Consider the following 18,767-nt stretch of genomic DNA (forward strand, 5'->3'; position numbering starts at 1 on the left):
CTTGGAGGGGAGCTTGCAGGTCCTGGTGTTCTCAGGCATCATATGGGCAGCACGGTAGCACAGTGGTTAGCACTATGGCTTCAAAGCACCAGGGTGCCAGGTTCGATTCCCGGGTTGGGTCACTGTCTCTGTGGAGTCTGCATGTTCTCCCGTGTCTGTGTGGGTTTACTCCTGGTGCTCTGGTTTCCTCCTACAAGCCCCGAAAGATGTGCTGTTAGGTGAATTGGACATTCTGAATTCTCGCTCTGTGTACCCGAACAGGTGCTGGAATGTGACGACTAGGGGATTTTTCACAGTAACTTCATTGCAGTGTTAATGTAAGCCTACTTTTGACAATAAAGATTATTATTATTATGCTCTTGCCTTTCTAGATTGTAGTGGTCGTAGGTTTGGAAGGTGCTGTCTGATCTCCTGCAGTGCTACTTGTAGATGGTGAACACGGCTGCTACTGGTGGTGGACGGGGTGAATATTTGTGGTAAGGAGGACAATCAAGCGAGCCGGTTTGTCCTGGACAGTGTCAAGCTTCTTGAGTGTTGGTGGAGCTGCATTCAGGGGCAGCACTGTGGCGCAGTGGTTAGCCCTGCTGTCACACCACAGAGGACCCGGATTTAATCCCAGCCCTGGGTCACTGTCCATGTGGAGTTTGCACATTCTCCCCGTGTCTGCGTGGGTCTCATCCCCACAACTAAAAGATGTGCAGAATAGGTGGATTGGCCATGCTAAATTGCCCCTTAATGGGGCAGCACGGTGGCACAGTGGATAGCACTGCCGCCTCACGGCGCCAAGGTCCCAGGTTCGATCCTGGCTCTGGGTCACTGTCCGTGTGGAGTTTGTACATTCCCCCCGTGTTTGCGTGGGTTTCATCCCCACAACCCAAAGATGTGCAGTGTAGTTGGATTGGCCATGCTAAATTGCCCCTTAATTGGAAAAATATGAATTGGGTACTCTAAATTTAAAAAGAAAGAAATTGCCCCTTAATTGGAAAAGAATAAATCGGTTCTTTTAGATTTAAAAAAAAAGCAGCTGCATTCAACCACGAAAGGAGGGAGTATTCCATTACACTGCTGACTTGTGGACAGGCTTTGGGGGGGGGTCAGCAGGTGAGTTAATTGCTACAGGACTCCTAGCCTCTGATGTTGAGATGAGCCAACCCCATATCGGACAATTTGTATAAATTGGGTTAATTTTATCTGCTTGTTTAAAACTGTACGTTTTCTTTACCAGCGAATATGAGGATTTAAAATAGCAATTTATGCCATGCGATAGGTCAGGCCACAGGTTTGTGAAGGCAAATGAAAGATCCGTAAACGGTTTAGAGGCGGGCAGTTTGGTTGGTGTCAATTTTAAGGACCGCCTGTCAAGAGAGGCTTAGAAGATGCAACTTTATTTTACTTGGGAAAAGCAGACTTGAAGGGGTATGACTGAAGTCTTTAAACTAATGAAGGGTGGCCTAGTGGGTGGAATTTGGTTGGTGTGATGATATCCATATTAACATATCATGTGCAATCACACACACACACTGATGGACAGGTAGATGGACCAACCAACACACACACAACATCACAGCCAATCACCAGTGAGAGCACACGCACTATAAAACAGGGAACACCACAGTTCCCGCTCATTCTAACAGGAGGTAGCTCAGAGCACAGAGCTCACAGCGTGCCACTCAGACATAGACCATGTGCCGAGTGCCTCACTAAGATAGTGCTAGGGCTGGGTCCACAGGTTAACTGGTGAAGTACGAACCACAGCCAGAAGTTAATAGTTATTATTGTACAGAATAATAAAACAGAGTTGTACCATCTACAACTGTGTTGGTTCGTTTGTGTATCGGAACACCCAACACGACAGTTGTGTCACATGCTTGGCTGGGTGGGTTGCATGCGACCGTAGTAGTTTAAAAACCCAGCGGGATGGCTGTCAATATTTTTTGCTCGACTTGGGTTCTCTTGCCTTATTAAGTAAATGGCATATGGTACTATTTGGAAGAAGAGTAAGGAAATTATCCACGATGTCCTGATTAATATTTATACTTCTATCAACAGCACTGAAACAGATTATCTGATCATTGTTACATTGGGGTTTGAGAAGATTTGTCACATATAAAATGGCTGCAGGGTTTCTTACGTCACATCCATGACAACAATTTAAAAAGACTTCATTGTTTGTATTGCACGCTTGTAATGTTAAGATTGGTGCTGTATAAATATACTTCCTGATTTTTAAATTATGTTTTACCGTGAACCTTAATCCAAACTGTACCTGTACCAGCAGTAGGACAGGCCATTGGGCTGAAGTTGGAAGAAAGTCCAATATTTTGTTCACATCAGGGACGGAGGGTTACTGGGAGGCATTGTGCAGGATCTGGTAAAGTGGTGAGCTGTGCAAGTTCTTTTTAAAAAATATTTTAATGAAGGCATTTATAAATGTAGACATAAAACACAACCAAAACCAAAAAAAAGAAAACAAACAGGATGTCTGATAACCAATAAATAATACCCCACCCTCCATGCTGTTTCCCTCCATCCACCATGCCTCCCCCATTTTTACCCCGCTTTGAATTGAATAAGGCGAAGCCCAGCATACAAAGTAGATGAGTTCACTCTCCTCAGAGCTTCCTCCCATAACACAGCCTCCACCTCCCTCCCCAGCTCGTCCTCCCACTTCCGTTTAACTTCTCCGATTGGGGCTCCCTCCCAATCCATTAATTGCTTATAAATCTCCGACACCCTACCCTCGCCAACTCCATTTTCGACACCACCTTGTCCTACAATTCCAGGGGCGGCAGGTTGTGAAAGAGTGCCACCTGCTTCCTAACATAATCCCATACTTGTAAGTACCGGAACCCATTACCGCTGGGCAGCTCATACTCCTCTTCCAATTCTTCTGGGCTCGAGAAGCTGCCCCCCCACAGATAGGTCCCCAAACCATACGATCCCCGTCTGCCGCCACCCCTGAATCCCTCGACCCACCCCTCCACGGAGAAAATCTATGATTCCCACAGATTGGTGCCCAAACCAAAGCATCCTCCAACCTCAGGTGCTGCCGTCACTGTCCCCACACCCTCAGGGCCACCACCACCACCATTGCCGGGCTTGTGGAGTACCTGGCTGGCGAGAACGGCAGAGGCAACGTCAACAGTGTCCCAAAGCTAGTATCCATACAAGAGGCTGCCTCTATCTGCTCCCACACCGACCCCTCCCCCACCACCCACTTCATTACCATGCCAATATTTGCTGCCCAGTAATAGTTCATTAAGTTTGGCAAGGCTTCAACCGAGGGCAGTTATAGCTAAACTGCACCGGTACCAAGACAGGGAAACAATCCTACGCTGGGCCAGGCAAAACAGAACCTGCAAATGGGAAGGACACTTCATTAGAGTTTACGAGGACGTTGGGGCAGACCTAGCCAGGAGACGGGCCGAATACAATAGAGCGAAAGTAGCTCTTCACAAGAGCGACGTGTGTTTTAGTACACTGTACCCAGCGAAACTCTGGGTCACATACCAAGAAAGAAAATACTTCTTCATAGCCCCCGCCGAAGTAAACAAGTTTGTCGAGGAACACGGGCTAGAAAACCAAAAGCTAGAGTAGAAATAAGGGGCCCCTGGCAAGGGGCAACAGCATGCCGGCAAGCCATTACCCGAGGGACCGCTTCATGTGGGAGACCAGGCCACAACACGAGGGAACGAGAGTAGTGGAGAAGGGAGAGCAAGCGAGAGGAGGGCAGGATGGGGGAAGAGTGGGCAGAAAACCGCAGAGGCCGGGCAAGGGAGAAGCGAGACAATAACTCCCGAGAGGGGGGCCACCACACTATCAGGAAAGCTAGTGCCGGAGGCATGCAACAAAGCAGGGCCGCAGCGTGCCCCCAACAGGGGGGAAGGCGCCAGGCGGGGTGGGGGTTGGGGAGGGACCACTCAGCAGAGGCGTGAGAGCAAGCGGGGATAGGAACAGGGAAAGAAGGACAAAAGAGGGCTAGATCATAGAATTTATCATAGAAATTACAGTGCAGAAGGAGGCCATTCGGCCCATCGAGTCTGCACTGGCTCTTGGAAAGAGCACCCTACCCAAGGTCAACACCTCCACCCTATCCCCATAACCCAGTATATGGGAGAGTGGGGAAAAATGGGGGGAAAGGGAGGGACTGGGGGGGGGGCACAGGGAAGGAGTGACTAAAAAGGCTAGAAAGGGAATAACAATAGGGCTACAAAGTGCAACAACCAAGGGCTCGGAACAAGGAATCGCTGCAAGCATCCACCCTGTATGGTCCCTGGCGAAGGGAGACTCCAGAGTGCACCCACGTGGTGGACGCACAGTGGGCGTCCATGTCGGGTGCTTCCTGGACAAAGGGAAACCCCGGAGCGCAGGGACTCGACCGCATGGAGAGAGCAATGACTGCGGCCAACCTGGACAGCCCCCTAACAAAGGGAAACCCCGGAGAGCAGGGGTGCGTCCACCAGGTAAGTATGGTTAATCCCACATGAGCGAGGGGACAGAAGCCCCCCACCAGGATAGTCACCTGGAAAGTAAGGGGACTCACCGGCCCAGTGAAAAGATCCAGAGTCCTCACCCACCTAAGAAATATGAAGGCCGACAGAGTCTTCCTCCAAGAGACACACCTGAGAGAGCAGGACCGACTGCAGGTAAGAAAGGGTTGGGTGGGACAGACCTACCATTCCTGCTATGGGGCAAGGGCCAGGGGGGTGGCGATATTGATCGGCATGAGGACAATGTTGAGGACGACAAAGATGGTTACCCAGGGGGATGGTACGTCATGGTCAGCGGGGCCCTGGATGGGGCACCGGTAGTACGAGTTAACGTGTACACGCCCAACTTGGACGACACGAGCTACATCAAAACGACCATGGCCGAAATCCCTGACATAGCAACGCACCGAATAATCATGGGGGGGGGGGGGGGGGGGGGGGGGGGGGGGGGCGGGGGGACTTCAACTGTGTACAGGATCCAACGACTGACAGGTCAAGCCCCAAAACGGGAAAACCTCAAGCATGGCAAGGCCGCTGTCACTTTATGGAACAGGTGGGAACAGTGGACACCTGGAGGATCACCCACCCAGGGGAGAGTAAGTTCTCCTTCTTCTCCCCAGTACACAATGTGATGGGGAAAACAGTGCTTCCGGGGATTGACAAAGTGGAGTACTCCGCAATTGTGATATCAGACCACGCTCCACACTACATGGACGTGAGGCTGGAGACGGGCAGGGCCCAACGCCCCACATGGAGGTTGGACATTGCCCTACTAGCTGACAAGGCTTTCAACAAAAAAATATCGCAGGCCATAGCAGAGTACACGGAGAACAACCAGAACAGGGAGGTCTCACCCTCCACGTTCTGGGAAGCGCTAAAGGCCATACTAAGAGGAGAAATTATCACTTTCAAAGCTCGAAGAGATGGTGAGGAAAGGGCGGCTAGGCAGCAGCTGGTTGACTCCATACTGGAGGTAGACGTTAAATACTCCGAGGCCCCAACCGTAGAGCTCTTGGCGGAGAGGAAAGAGCTACAAAGGAACTTTGATTCTGCTCGCCACCAGGAAAGCAGTGCACCAACTCCGCCAGGCACGTGGGACCCTGTACAAACACGGAGACAAAGCCAGCCGCCTGTTGGCACACCAGCTGAGAAAGCAGGCAGCCACCAGAGAAATTGCACAAATCAGGGATACCAGAGGCACATTAGAAACAGAACCAGAAAAGATCAACAAAACCTTCAAGGCCTTTGACCAAGGGCTGTACACCTCAGAGCCCCCAATGAAGGAGTCCGGGACGAAACGGCTCCTTGATGGACTGGACTGGGAGGGCAGAAAACGGGGCCTGGAAGCACCACTTGCACTGGGAGAGACCATGGACAGCATTAGCTCCATGCAGGCGGGGAAGGCACTGGGTCCAGACGGGTTCCTGGCGGACATCTACAAAATATTTGCGACAATCTCGCTGATACCTAAGAAAGATAAAGGCCCAACAGAATGTGGGTCATACAGACCCATCTCACTGCTGAACGCAGATGCGAAAATACTGGCCAAATCCCTAGCCAAAAGGCTAGAAGACTGCATACCAGAGGTGGTTGCAGAGGACCAGACGGGCTTTGTCAAAGGTAGACAGCTTATCTCAAACATCAGGCTCCTGCTGAACGTGATAATGACCCCCTCCGGGGAAAGAATACCAGAGGTGATTGTCTCCCTAGACGCAGAAAAGGCCTTCGACAGAGTCGAATGGAAATACCTCACGAGGTACTGGAGCGGTTTGGACTTGGAACAGGTTTCACCTCCTGGGTAAAACCCCTATACAACGCTCCCATGGCGAGCGTACGGACCAACAACACCAACACCCGATACTTCCAGCTACACAGGGGCACCAGACAAGGATGCCCACTGTCCCCGCTGCTGTTCACTCTCGCGATCGAGCCATTAGCAATTGCGCTCAGAGCAGCAAAAGGCTGGAGGGGGATCTGAAGGGGCGGCAGGGAGCACAGAATCTCGCTCTATGCAGATGACCTGCTCCTCTACATTTCGGACCCACAAAGCAGCATGGACGGAATCATCGCGCTCTTGAAAGAGTTTGGCACCTTCTCGGGCTACAAACTCAACATGAGCACAAGCGAGATCTTCCCGGTACACCCACAAGTAGCTGGGGCAGCCCTAACGGGACTGCCGCTTAAACAAGCCCGACACAAATTCCACTACCTGGGGATCAAAATAGCCCATGACTGGAAAGGAATCCACAAATGGAACCTCACCAGTCTGACAGAAGAAGGAAAAAAGGACCTGCAAAGATGGAACACACTCCCACTCTCCCTCGCGGGGAGAGTCCAGACGATCAAAATGAACGTGCTGCCCAGGTACCTCTTCCTATTCAGATCCATCCCGATCTACATCCCCAAGGCCTTTTTCAAAGCACGAGACAAACTAATTATGGTGTTTGTATGGGGGGGGGGGGAGAATGTTAGGATCCCAAAGAAGGTCCTGCAAAAAACAAAGTCCAGGGGCGGGGGGGGGGGGGGGGGCTAGCCCTCCCAAACCTACAATTCTACCACTGGGCGGCGACGGCCGAGCGAATAAGGGGATGGATCAAGGAGCCAGAAGCTGAGTGGGTGCGCGCGGAGGAGGCCTCCTGCAAGGGGACCTCCCTCCGGGCCCTCGCCACGGCGGCACTCCCATCCCCACCCAAAAAACACTCCAGCAGCCCGGTGGTGAAAGCCACCCTCCAGTCCTGGAACCAACTACGGCAGCAATTTGGCCTGACCAAAATGTCGCACAAAGCTCCCATCTGCAACAACCATAGGTTCACACCAGCGCTGACTGGCGCTACCTTCAAAAAGAGGGGACAGGACGGAGGGACACTGACAGTCAGGGACCGACATGGACGGCAGGATTGCAACACTGGACGAACTGACAGAGGAATTCCAGCTCGCCAGGGGGAACGAGCTAAGGTACCTGAAACTCAAAAACTTCCTACAAAGGAGACAAGGACGTACCCACAACCGCCATGATAGACATTACTGGAAGAGTTACTGGACGCAAGCATCCTAGATAAAGGGAACTGTAGCGACATGTATGACCGACTGGTAGAAAGGGCCGACACCGTATTGGACACAAGAAGAAAGAAATGGGAGGAAGACCTGGGTATTGAAATAGCGTGGGGATTCTGGAGCGAAGCACTGCACAGGGTCAAGTCCAGCTCCACGTGTGCAAGGAAAAGTGGTACATAGAGCCCACTTAACAAGAGCCCGTATGAGCGGGCAGCACGGTGGCGCAGAGGTAGCACTGCAGTCTCACGGCACCGAGGTCCCAGGTTCGATCCCGGCTCTGGTTCACTGTCCGTGCGAAGTTTGCACATTCTCCCCGTGTTTGCGTGGGTTTCGCTCCCACAATCCAAAGATGTGCAAAGTAGGTGGATTGAACAAGTTAAATTGCCCCTTAATTCGAAAAAATGAATTGGGTACTCTAAATTTTTTTTAATAAAGAACCCGTATGAGTAGGTTCTTCCCGGAGGTGGAGGATAGATGTGAACGATGCCAAGAAAGCCTGGCCAACCACGCCCACATGTTCTGGTCTTGCCCCAGACTTGCGGGATACTGGACAGCCTTCTTCGAGGCAATGTCCAAAGTCGTGGGGATGAGGGTGGAGCCATGCCCGAAAGTGGCGGTCTTCGGGATATCAGAGCAGCCAGATTTATTCCTGGGGAGGAGGGCGGTCGCCATTGCCTTTTCCTCCCTGATCGCCCGCCGTAGAATCCTGTTTGGCTGACGGTCAGCAGCACCACCCAAAGCTGCAGACTGGCTGTCCGACCTCTCGGAATCTCTCCAAATGGAGAAAATCGAATTCGCCATCCGAAGATCAGAAGACGGCTTCCACAGAACGTGGGAGCCATTCACCCAATTGTTCCAGGACCTGTTTGTGGCCAACGAACAAGCAGAAGAATAGCCAGGTAGCCAAGGACCAGGGGAAAGTAGCCAACGCATGAGAGGGAGGGACAAACGGGGGGACGGGGGAGTGACAACTAAACCTACGAGGAAAGAAAGGTGAACCACAGGAGGGGGGAGGAGGGAAGGGGGCAGAAGGGGGAGATGGGGGGGGGAAGAGTGAAGAGACAGGGAACAATAGAGGAGAACCAGAGAGGTGGGGAGGAGGCAGGGGAATGAAAGCCGGAAGGAGGGCACGGGAAACGATAACAAACTTGGCATCTACAGGAGCAGAGAACAAGGAAAATCCAGGCGAAAGACAGGACGAACGGCTGAAGCGGAGGTGAGCGCGAGACGACAACGGCAGCGAAATCCGTCCGGGAGAAGCAAGTGACAACACCAACACCAGACCCATTCGCGTATTGCCCTCTCTGTAATTGTTTCTCCGGTACCCAAATGTATATCTACCCACCGCCCCCCCCCCACCCCAGCAAACAGATGCCTACTTAGGTGTTATAAATAATATTGACAATTGTACAGAGTTGCTGCTGTTGAGCTGGTGCATGATACCTTGCCAGTTATTTTATTTTATTTTTAATTTTTATTTTTTGGTATGTTTGTGTGTGCCCTTCTCTTCTATATACATATATATATATCTTATTCTGTGTACATAATGGTAAATATACTTTGTTCAAAAACCCATAAAAAACATTTGGAAAAAAAAAAGTTTGCCAAGGCCAGCCCACCTCCCACCAGGAGCACCTTCTTTACCTGGGGTTTCCTGCCCTTACACATCCCGAAATCAGGGCGTTAACCTTCTTAAAAAAGGCCTTTGGGATAAAAATCGGAAGGTTCTGAAAAACCAATAGGAACCTTGGAAGCACTGTCATTTTTACGGTTGGCACCTGCCCCGCCAGCGATAGCGGGAGCACGTCCCATCTCTTAAAATCCCCCTTCATCTGCTGTACCAACCACACCAGGTTCCATTTGTGCGATTGTCCCCATCCCCGCGCCACCTCAATGCCCAGGTATCTGAAGTTCGTCCCCACCACTTTAAACGGCAGCTCGCCCAGCCTATCCTCCTGTTCCCTTGCTGGAATTGGGAAGACCTCACTTGTCCCCATGTTTAATTTATACCCGTAAAACTGGCTGAATTCCTCTAAAATGTTCATGATTCCCCCCCAATGCCTCAGAACGGATCCGAAATGTAATGTAGTAGATCATCCACGTATAACAAAACTCTGTGCTCCGCGACCCACTGCACTGTCCCTTTCCAACCCCTTGATGCTCTAAGCGCCATTGCCAACGACTCTATTGCCAGGGCAAAAAGCAATGGGTGGAGCGGGCATCCCTGCCTTGTCCCACGATGCAATCCAAAATACCCCAAAGTCACCCAATTTGTCTTAACACTCGCTACCGGCGCCCTATATAGCTGACCTAATCCACAAACCCCCGAACCCGAACCATCCCATAATTCCCATAGATATTCTCATTCTACCCGATCAAAGGCTTTCTCCACATCAAGGACACCCACTCTTCTAATTTATGGCCCGTCTCTCCCCCGTCTCTGCGTGGGTTTCCTCCGGGTGCTCCGGTTTCCTCCCACAGTCCAAAGATGTGCGAGTTAGGTGGATTGGCCATGCTAAATTGCCCTTTGTGTCCAAACAATAAGATTAGGTGGGGTGACCGGATTACGGGGAGAGGGTGGAGGTGTGGGCTTAAGTATGGTGCTCTTGTGGCCGGTGCAGACTCGATGGGCCGAATGGCCTCCTTCTGCACTGATATAAATAGCGACCACCACTTCCCAGATCTCCCGAAAACCTTCTATGAAGTTCCAGCAGGAACCCATCCAGGCCCAGGGCCTTCCCTGCCTGCATCGCCCTCATGCCCTCCATCACCGCCACCCGTCTGATGTAACTTTAAATGATGGTGTAAAATGGGCAACATTGGATTCTCCGCCTCTCTTCCTTACCGCTGGAAAATGAGATGTTAAATCAAGAGCAGTGTATAAAGGGTGGTGATTCTATCCTGCTCTTTGTACTTATTGGCACAAGTTAAAACCAGTCCTAGAGCTGGACTCACCTGAACATGTTTGCAACTGATGAAGTTTTACACAAAACGAATGATTCTTATCTGTGGGTTTTAATGAAGAGGAGTTGGATGACTGTTGCTTGTTTCTGAATACGAGCTTGTACTGGGACAGAAGAGCATTTGTGATTCAACCTCTACTCCCAGATGAAGAACAGAACAGTGTGGAACAGAAGAGATTCAATAAAATGATAGATATGGCATGAATCAATGTTTAAAATATGAGGACTAATATAAAAGCTTCAATTTTAACCTCACCCAATGTGGTGAGAATGATTCGGGATGCAGGACTGTTACAATATTGTGATCAAGAAACCCGATGCTGTTTATATTGGCAGAGCCTCCATGACTCTGATCTGACCCAACAACTGAACGTCCCCGCTGCACCCTACCCCTCACCCCTGTTCATATTTGGGCCAAAGAACTGGCACGTATTGATGAATATTTGACCTGTCTCCAGCACTAAGTGGGGTACTGCAATTTTAAATTAAATTTAAAAGATCGATTGCCTCAAGACATTTGCTGATGCGTTTTTGTAAACAGAATGTTGCACAGACCAAATTCACCCCTTGGGCTTTTTGGTCTCTTTCAGTTCAACTCGTTTACAATCACAATTTATTTATACCAAACGTGTCTTTACTCATTAACTGACAGATTGACAGGGGAGAGAAGCATGCCCTGCTGATGCTATCTGCAAGCTCAATGTTGTGATTAAGTTCATTGTATGTATCTGCTGGCAATGAGGGCTGAATCACTGAAATACACCAGAGATCAAGTTGGGCGGGAAAAGCTATTCGAGCTGATTTTAGAATGTGTGGTTAGGCTGCACACGGTCCAATGTCATAATGAGGATTCAACTGGCTACTGGCTTTTTGCTGGCCTCCATACGTTTAATTTACCAATGCCATTAACTCTCTAAGATTTGCTCCGGAGATCCTGTTGTATAAAAGGTTGGAAAGAATGAGAAACTTACCAAGGGATGATAAGCATCGAAGGAGAGGAACATTCTGTGTACAAATCTTAATCAAACTCTCTTTTTAATTTAATTTCCAACAGTCACATGTTATTGTTCTATTTACATTTATTAATTTATTGAGAACTATTTCTCATGTTTTGGTCACGTTAATTTTTCTTTTGACTTCCTCCTGCTCACAAATTGCCTAAGTCCCTCTTAAGCCTCTCTCTCCTGCTCCCAGGAACAGCCTACCATCTCCACTCTCTGTGCTCATTCCCGCCACCCTCACCTTATCTGTTGTGACAGGCCATACTCCGTCACCAAGGCATGCTCTGAATCCTGGAGTCCTCCTTGCCCTAGCTTCCCCCCTAACTCCCACCTCTTGGCGGGGAGAGGAATGGAAAGGTCACAGCTTGGGATCGGCACATACACACAAAATTATTGAAATATAGGCCAAGGGAAGGACCAGTTTTGTGGTTATCAGAGTCTACGGGCGGGCTTCGCCCACAATCGGCGGGATGGCCCGACGCCGCCGCCAAGAATGGCGTGAAACACTCCGGCGTCGGGCCACCTGGAACGTCAGGAAACCACCGACCCGGAATGGGCTAGCAGTGGCGTGATGCCAATCGCGACAGCATCACCTATCACAGACGCACGCACTGTCATTGACGCCACGCGGCATCGCAGCACAAAAGACGCCACCGCCGGAGACCCGGCAAAATGGCTACCCGCCGCGCAGCGTCGAGGTGCCCGGAGCGGGACATCGAGGCGCTCCTGGACGCAGTGGAGCAGAGGAGAGAGACCCTGTACCCCACAGGGTTGCACCACACATCAGCCGCCACCTGTGGAGGGAGGTGGCAGAGGCCGTCAGCGCCCTGGCCGTAACGGCCAGGACAGGCATCCAGTGCCACAAGAAGGTCAATGACCTTGTCAGGGCAGCCAGGGTGAGTAACCCCCTCCCCCCCCCCCATTCTCACACCTCCCCCCCAACCCCCTCCTCCCAGGTTGGGCGGCACAGCCCTAGCTGAAACTGACATGGCTGCACCCACACATGCATGCTGCATTGGCAGGATGGGGTGTGAACCTGTGCCAACATACAGTTGCATCGGATCTGCAAGTATATGTCTGCCAAACACTGTTGCCCTTTACCTCTGTCATCCCCCCCCCCCCCCCCCCCCCCCCCACAGGAGAAACACGCTCATAACAACCGGGAGTGTGAGAGGACCGGAGGGGGTCCACCTGAATTGAGCCCCCTCACAGTTCATGAAGAGAGGGCCCAGGACCTTGCAGGCGGACCCGAGGACCTGGAGGTTGCGGATTCAGAGGTCGGCAGCGCAGCACCAAGTGAGACCCCCCACACTGGCTGCCCCCCTTCCCCCCGCCCCCCCTCCCCCTCTTCCTCCCCATCTCCCTTTCCCCATCCCCATCTGCATGTCTAACCATGCATGTTGCATTGTGTGTTGCAGGACCAAACGTTGACCCACACATCCCTGCGGATGCCGACCGCCCCCAGGACGTGCCAGGGTGCCCACAAGACAGGGATAGACCCGGGCCGTCAGGCATATGATGCCCCCACCCAGTGCCAGGGTGCCCACGAGCCAGGGATAGACCCGGCCCATCAGGCGTACGCCGCCCCCGTCTAGTGCCAGTGTGGCGACGCTGGTGGGCCTCACCCAGCGGCGGGGAGGGCAGCCACACCAACAGGCCTCCGTCCCAGTCAACCCAGGACACTGACACACAGGACACGACCACCCAGGACACTGACACACAGGAGACCCACACACAGGACACAACCACGCAGGACACTGACACACAGGACACAACCACCCAGGACACCCACACACTGGACACAACCATCCAGGATACCCACATACAGGGGACGGACGGACAGGAAACACCACATCAGGGGGCCCCGGACTTCAGGTCGGATGAGGAGCTTGACATTACGCCACTGCAATCTTCTACACCCTCCACCATCGCAGAGACTCTCACCTCGGTTGTGCACTTTCGCGATGAGGCTTCTGGTACACTAACTGGTGCGCACAACACAGCCATCCCGGTACAGCAGGTGGAGGTAGGAGCAGTCGAAGGGCCAGATGGTCAGAGGGCATCCCGGCGCGAGCAACCATCTGCCGCCCAGACGGGTCCTGGGTTTCTGGAGTTACCACACCCACCCAAAGACCCAATGCAGGCACTGACCCAGGGACGATCGAAGGGGGTGACAGCCGGCTTGCGGCAGCTGCAGATGCAGGTGGAGGGGTCCACCCAAGTCCAGGAGCAGGGAGTGGTGCCGGTCATGTGTGCCACGCAGGCCGAAATCCCACGGGTGGTGTCTGCGATGGAGGCAATGGGTGTGACGGTTTCAGACATGGGGAGCAGTATGCTAGGCTTGGGGCTTTCCATGCAGGCGGCGACTATAGCCCAGGACATGACTGCCCTCTCACAGGCAGCCATGAGCCAGAGCCAGCTGGTGATCGCAGAGGCGCTCAACGCCGTGGCCCAGTCTCAGCAGGCCATGGCCCAGTCTCAGCAGGCCATCGCTGAGGGCACCGGCGCCATTGCCCAAGTGCTGGACGGCGTCGCCCAGACACAGACAGGGATGGCCAACTCCCTGAGCTCCATGGCTGCAAACTTGCAAACCCTTGTTGATACCAGGGTGGGCCTCCAGTTCTGGCACTGCCAGGTGCTGGGGGTGCATCGGGTGCTGGATCCGTTCACATCCCCGGCCCATGAAGTGGCCCGGGGGCCATCAGGCCCCCGAGGGAGGAGGAGGTGTTGGGGCCTGTTCCGGGACCCCTGCAGGGCAGGTCCCGGAACCCCGCGGTACCTCGGACTCCCCCCCACTTCCGTCCCAGGTGCATCTGGTGGGCAACGGGCAGGACAGGCTGGCAGCTCGCCATCCCAGTTGCCCGAGCCACAGCCTTGCCCATCTAGGCTGGGCCACCCCAGGAAACAGCTGCCAAAGGGGTCCCTAGTCACAGGGCAGGAATCACAGGAGTCCGCCTCCAGTTCTGCCATACCGTCTGGGGAACCACCTAGACGTAGTCATCGGGCCTGTAAGGCCAAAATATTAGACATTGAGTAAGTTGGCACGGGTGCAGGGCAGCACGACTGGGTGATGCCATTAAAAACTTGTTTATAGGCAGCACGGTGGCACAGTGGGTTAGCCGAGATCCCAGGTTCGATCCCGGCTCTGGATCACTGTCTGTGTGGAGTTTGCACATTCTCCCCGTGTTTGCGTGGGTTTCGCCCCCACAACCCAAAGATGTGCAGGGTAGGTTGATTGGCCACGCTAAATTGCCCCTTAATTGGAAAAAATGAGTTGGGTACACTAAATTTATGAAAAAAAAGCTTGTTTAATTTATGCCGGCGGGACCTGTGGCTCATTGCGTCGTGCCGATTCTGCGAGGCACGCGGCGCATTTCCCGTCGGTGGGACTTTTCGCCGGCCGGAGAATACGGCGGCCGGCTTCTGAGCGGCAGGGTGGGATTCCCGCTGCCCCCTGGGGATTCTCCGACCCAGCGGGGGATTGGAGAATGCCGCCCCTAGTCCTCAATCTAGCTCCGTGAGAAGAAGAAGAAAGAATGGCATACAGAAGGAATAAATGTGTAAAACATACATAGGGAATGACAAGGGGTAAATCAGGCAGGATCTCAACTACGCGGTAGGGTAACTGAGTTGGTAGCCAATTTTCCCTCTCTCACCTTCTCCATGAAAAGAAAAATCAGAAGAGATATGAAACAGTTTGTTAACTTGCATTTTACATTATCGCACATGGTACACCATTTATCCCAGTGTGTGAACAGCATTGGAAGATGTACAGAGAGAAATAGAAAGGGATATAAAGTAGCGCTATGTGTTCTTGTCTTTTGGTTCCGTAGACTTTGTTAATAGTCATACTTTAAGCTGTGAAACGTCAAACCCTTTTAGCTTGGGGAGGCAGTGGTGCAGTGGTATTGTCACTGGACTAGTAATCCAGAGACCTAGGGTAACATTCTGGGGATCCAGGTTTGAATCCCACCACAGCCCATGAATTTTATTGAATTCAATAAAAATCTGGAATTAAAAGTCTAATGATGACCATGAAGCCATTGACTATTGTCATTTTTAAAAAATCTATCTGGTTCACCAATGTCCCTTCGGGAAGGAAATGTGCCATTTTTGTCTGGTCTGTCCTACATGTGACTCCAGATACACAGCAATGTGGTTGACTCTTAAATGCTCCCTCAAGGACAATTATGGATGGGCAATAAATGCAGGCCCAGCAAGCGTTACCCATATCCCATGAAAGATTTTTTTTAAAAATTAGTTCAGAACTCTTTACAGATAATCTAACAAAATGTAATAAGAGGAGAGAAAATATGTGCAGGAATACATTCGTAGAGTGAGGTAAAAAGACAGACAAGGGTAAAATTAGACTGGTGGCAGCCAGTTTTACACCAAGCCTGATTTTCGATTCCATTGACTTCAAGGTGTTTCATTCCCACAGAGAGAAGAGGAGAGTAAAAAAACTTGAATGGCTCAAAGAGAAATAAACAGTGGAACGAAGAAACGGAGTGAAGGAAATATCGAAAAAAGGGCAAAAGAACACGAGCAAGAATCGCGTTTAGAAGTACAAAGGGAACAGAATAATGGGCAGATGGTCAGAAAGCAGCCATGCCCACACTGAGAAATGGCAAGAGATAACAACCCGATTCAGATACATTTGAACTCCACAAAAGCATAGGTGGTAATTTGTGGGGCAAATTGAAGTCAATGTTAATATGCTAATAAAGTCAGATTATAAAGTCAAGGGTCTAAAATAGGCATTCAAATCAATGTTATGGCTTTTCTGACCATAAACCTATTAATTTAAAGCTGAGAAAGCAGAATACATCAGGTGGGTTATTCCTGCCCTTCCCACTGATCTTCTGTTCCTGCCGTAGTCGACTTCTCCTCCACCCCATAGCAGGTACCCCCGGTGGCACGACAGGCTAGCCATGCAAAACGCCATGGACATAGGTGGCATTGGAGGAGCCTGTTGGCGAGAGGAGGTGGTGGTGGTGGTGTAATCCGGCACTATGTCTGGCAGCCTGTACCCCCTCCTTCAGAAAATTCATATTTTATGACTTTTCAGTGAATTCTTCTATATTTTGGAGCCTACTGGAAAGTTACAGATATGAAAAACATACAAATGGAAAAAGTTGCAGGGGTTTCCATGCAACTGTACAGAGTCGTTACCTTTACTGATAAACAAATTCCAGATGTATCACATTAACTGGGGAATTTAAAGCTTTGTGCAACATGGGCCGACAGTAACCCCACCCACCAACGCATTCTACATTGACAAAGAGAAGTGGGCCGTTATATCCATTGCCGTCCTGGACTCCATGGCAGCCCGAGGGTGGCCAAAGGAAAGCTAGTGTTTAATTTTAGAAGACTCTGGGATTATCGTGGAGGATTGACATATCTCCCCTGCCAGCAAGGAAGGAGGCCTGAAATTGGATCTGACAGAGGGCTGAACTGCCTGTGGAGGCACAACAGCCACTGGCAATTCACCCAGCGAATATCGATGAGGTCCTAGCTGGCCTCTGGCCCTCTGGATTCAAGTGCGCATTGAGGCTGCTTTATCCTGCCTGAAACTGTGACGCATGGTATGAATTTCTACCCCACACAGAGAGAGAGAGGGGGAGTGGGCAAGAAGTTATAAAGTGTGAAGAGAAGATGACAGGAGGAAGGATGCACAATATTTTTAAAATGTTGTCCATCGTCCAACACTCTGGGAGATCTGCTCAATCAAAAGGCATTCTGAACGTGGGCTTGTTCTTGCATTCAGTGTAGAACTCAACTGGAGACAATAAACATTTCAAAAAGATCGCCCCGCAAACCTGTGTCATGTACATTTAACAAGGGACATGCAGGATCTTGGCACACTGATAGTTATTGTAAGTGCTTTGTAACAGTTTTATAATCAGATAACTATTATGAATAGATTGTAATGTGCAGCATACTATGATAATTAACTTCATTGGTTCAAATAATGCTTTCTAATTTGTTTTGAACCTGTGTTTAAATATTTGTCACTGAGTATTTTTCTTTGACTTATTTTTGGATCAGTAAACATCATTAGCTAACAAGTAACTAAATTCATTTCTCTTGAAAACATTTTTACCTCAGCCTGACTCCTTTGATGAAAACCACTTCCCCATCTTCCCTGAACTGGGTTTAGAAACAGAACTCCTAACTATAGGGAAAAATATTGACATGTATATGGGCCTTTCATGGCCTTCGACATCCAAACCTCTTTCCAGCCAATGAAGATTTTTTGGAAGTTTAGCCATTGTCACAAGGCAGAAAATGCAAGTCATTTTTATCACCACACAGCAAGCACCCAGAAACAGAAGATGGATTCTATTTTTAAAATATTTTTTATTTTTCCAATTCAGGGGCAATTTAACGTGGCCAATCCATCTTTGGGTTTTTGGGGCGAGACTCACGGAGACACGGGGAGAATGTGCAAACTCCACATAGATCGAACCCGGGCCCTTGGCGCCGTGAGGAAGCAGTGCTAACCACTAGGCCACCGTGCCGCCCAGAAGTTCAATTCGGACAAGTTTTTTTCAATGATATTGACGGATAAATATTAAATACCTCGCATGTGGAGCTTGGAGTGGGGGGCATTTAATTGGGTGGAAGGGTACATGTGGGGGCCCAGCTCCATTCCTGCTTTTGCCTTAATTAAACCTGGGAGAGGAAAGCTTGTGGATGCAATTCTTGCTCTGCCTCCAATTGAGGGCTGTTAAGTGACCAATTAGTGTCCACTCAAGCGCCTCATCCCACTGTTGCTGGTATTCATTGTTATGTATCATAGCAACACCATTGACTGGTGTAATGTCAGTATTACACAATGGCATGCATAATGACAGCACGGTGGCACAGTGGTTAGCACTGCTGCCTCACAGCACTAGGGACTCGGGTTCAATTCCGGTGATGCGTGACTTTGTGTGTGGAGTTTGCACATTCTCCCCGTGTCTGTCTGGGTTTCCTCCAGGTACTCTGGTTTCCTCCCACTGTCCAAAGATGTGCGGGTTAGGTGGTTTGGCCATGATCAATGCATGGGATTATGGGGATAGGGCGGAGGAGTGGGCCTAGATAGATTGCTTTTTTGGAAGCTAGGTGCAGACTTGATGGGTTGAATGGCCTCCTTCCTAGGGATTCTATGGATTCTATTCTATGGATATCATCCTGAATTTTGCAGGCTTTTGTGGAGTTCACCATTATATTCTGTTTGAGTAGTGTCTTGTAAATAAACCCCTTGCACTATGTTA

The 18,767-nt window shown here is 50.6% G+C and overlaps 1 long non-coding RNA gene across 1 annotated transcript; it reads left to right on the forward strand.

Moving 5' to 3' along the window:
• Positions 1-378: 378 nt before the first annotated feature.
• LOC140387169 (uncharacterized) lies at positions 379-17,585 on the forward strand. The gene is made up of 2 exons (XR_011933756.1): positions 379-476; positions 15,950-17,585. It is a non-coding gene; the product is annotated as an uncharacterized lncRNA (long non-coding RNA).
• The last annotated feature ends 1,182 nt before the right edge of the window (positions 17,586-18,767 follow it).

The sequence above is a fragment of the Scyliorhinus torazame genome, chromosome 12 (genome assembly GCF_047496885.1).
Source record: "Scyliorhinus torazame isolate Kashiwa2021f chromosome 12, sScyTor2.1, whole genome shotgun sequence".
NCBI lineage: Eukaryota > Metazoa > Chordata > Chondrichthyes > Carcharhiniformes > Scyliorhinidae > Scyliorhinus > Scyliorhinus torazame.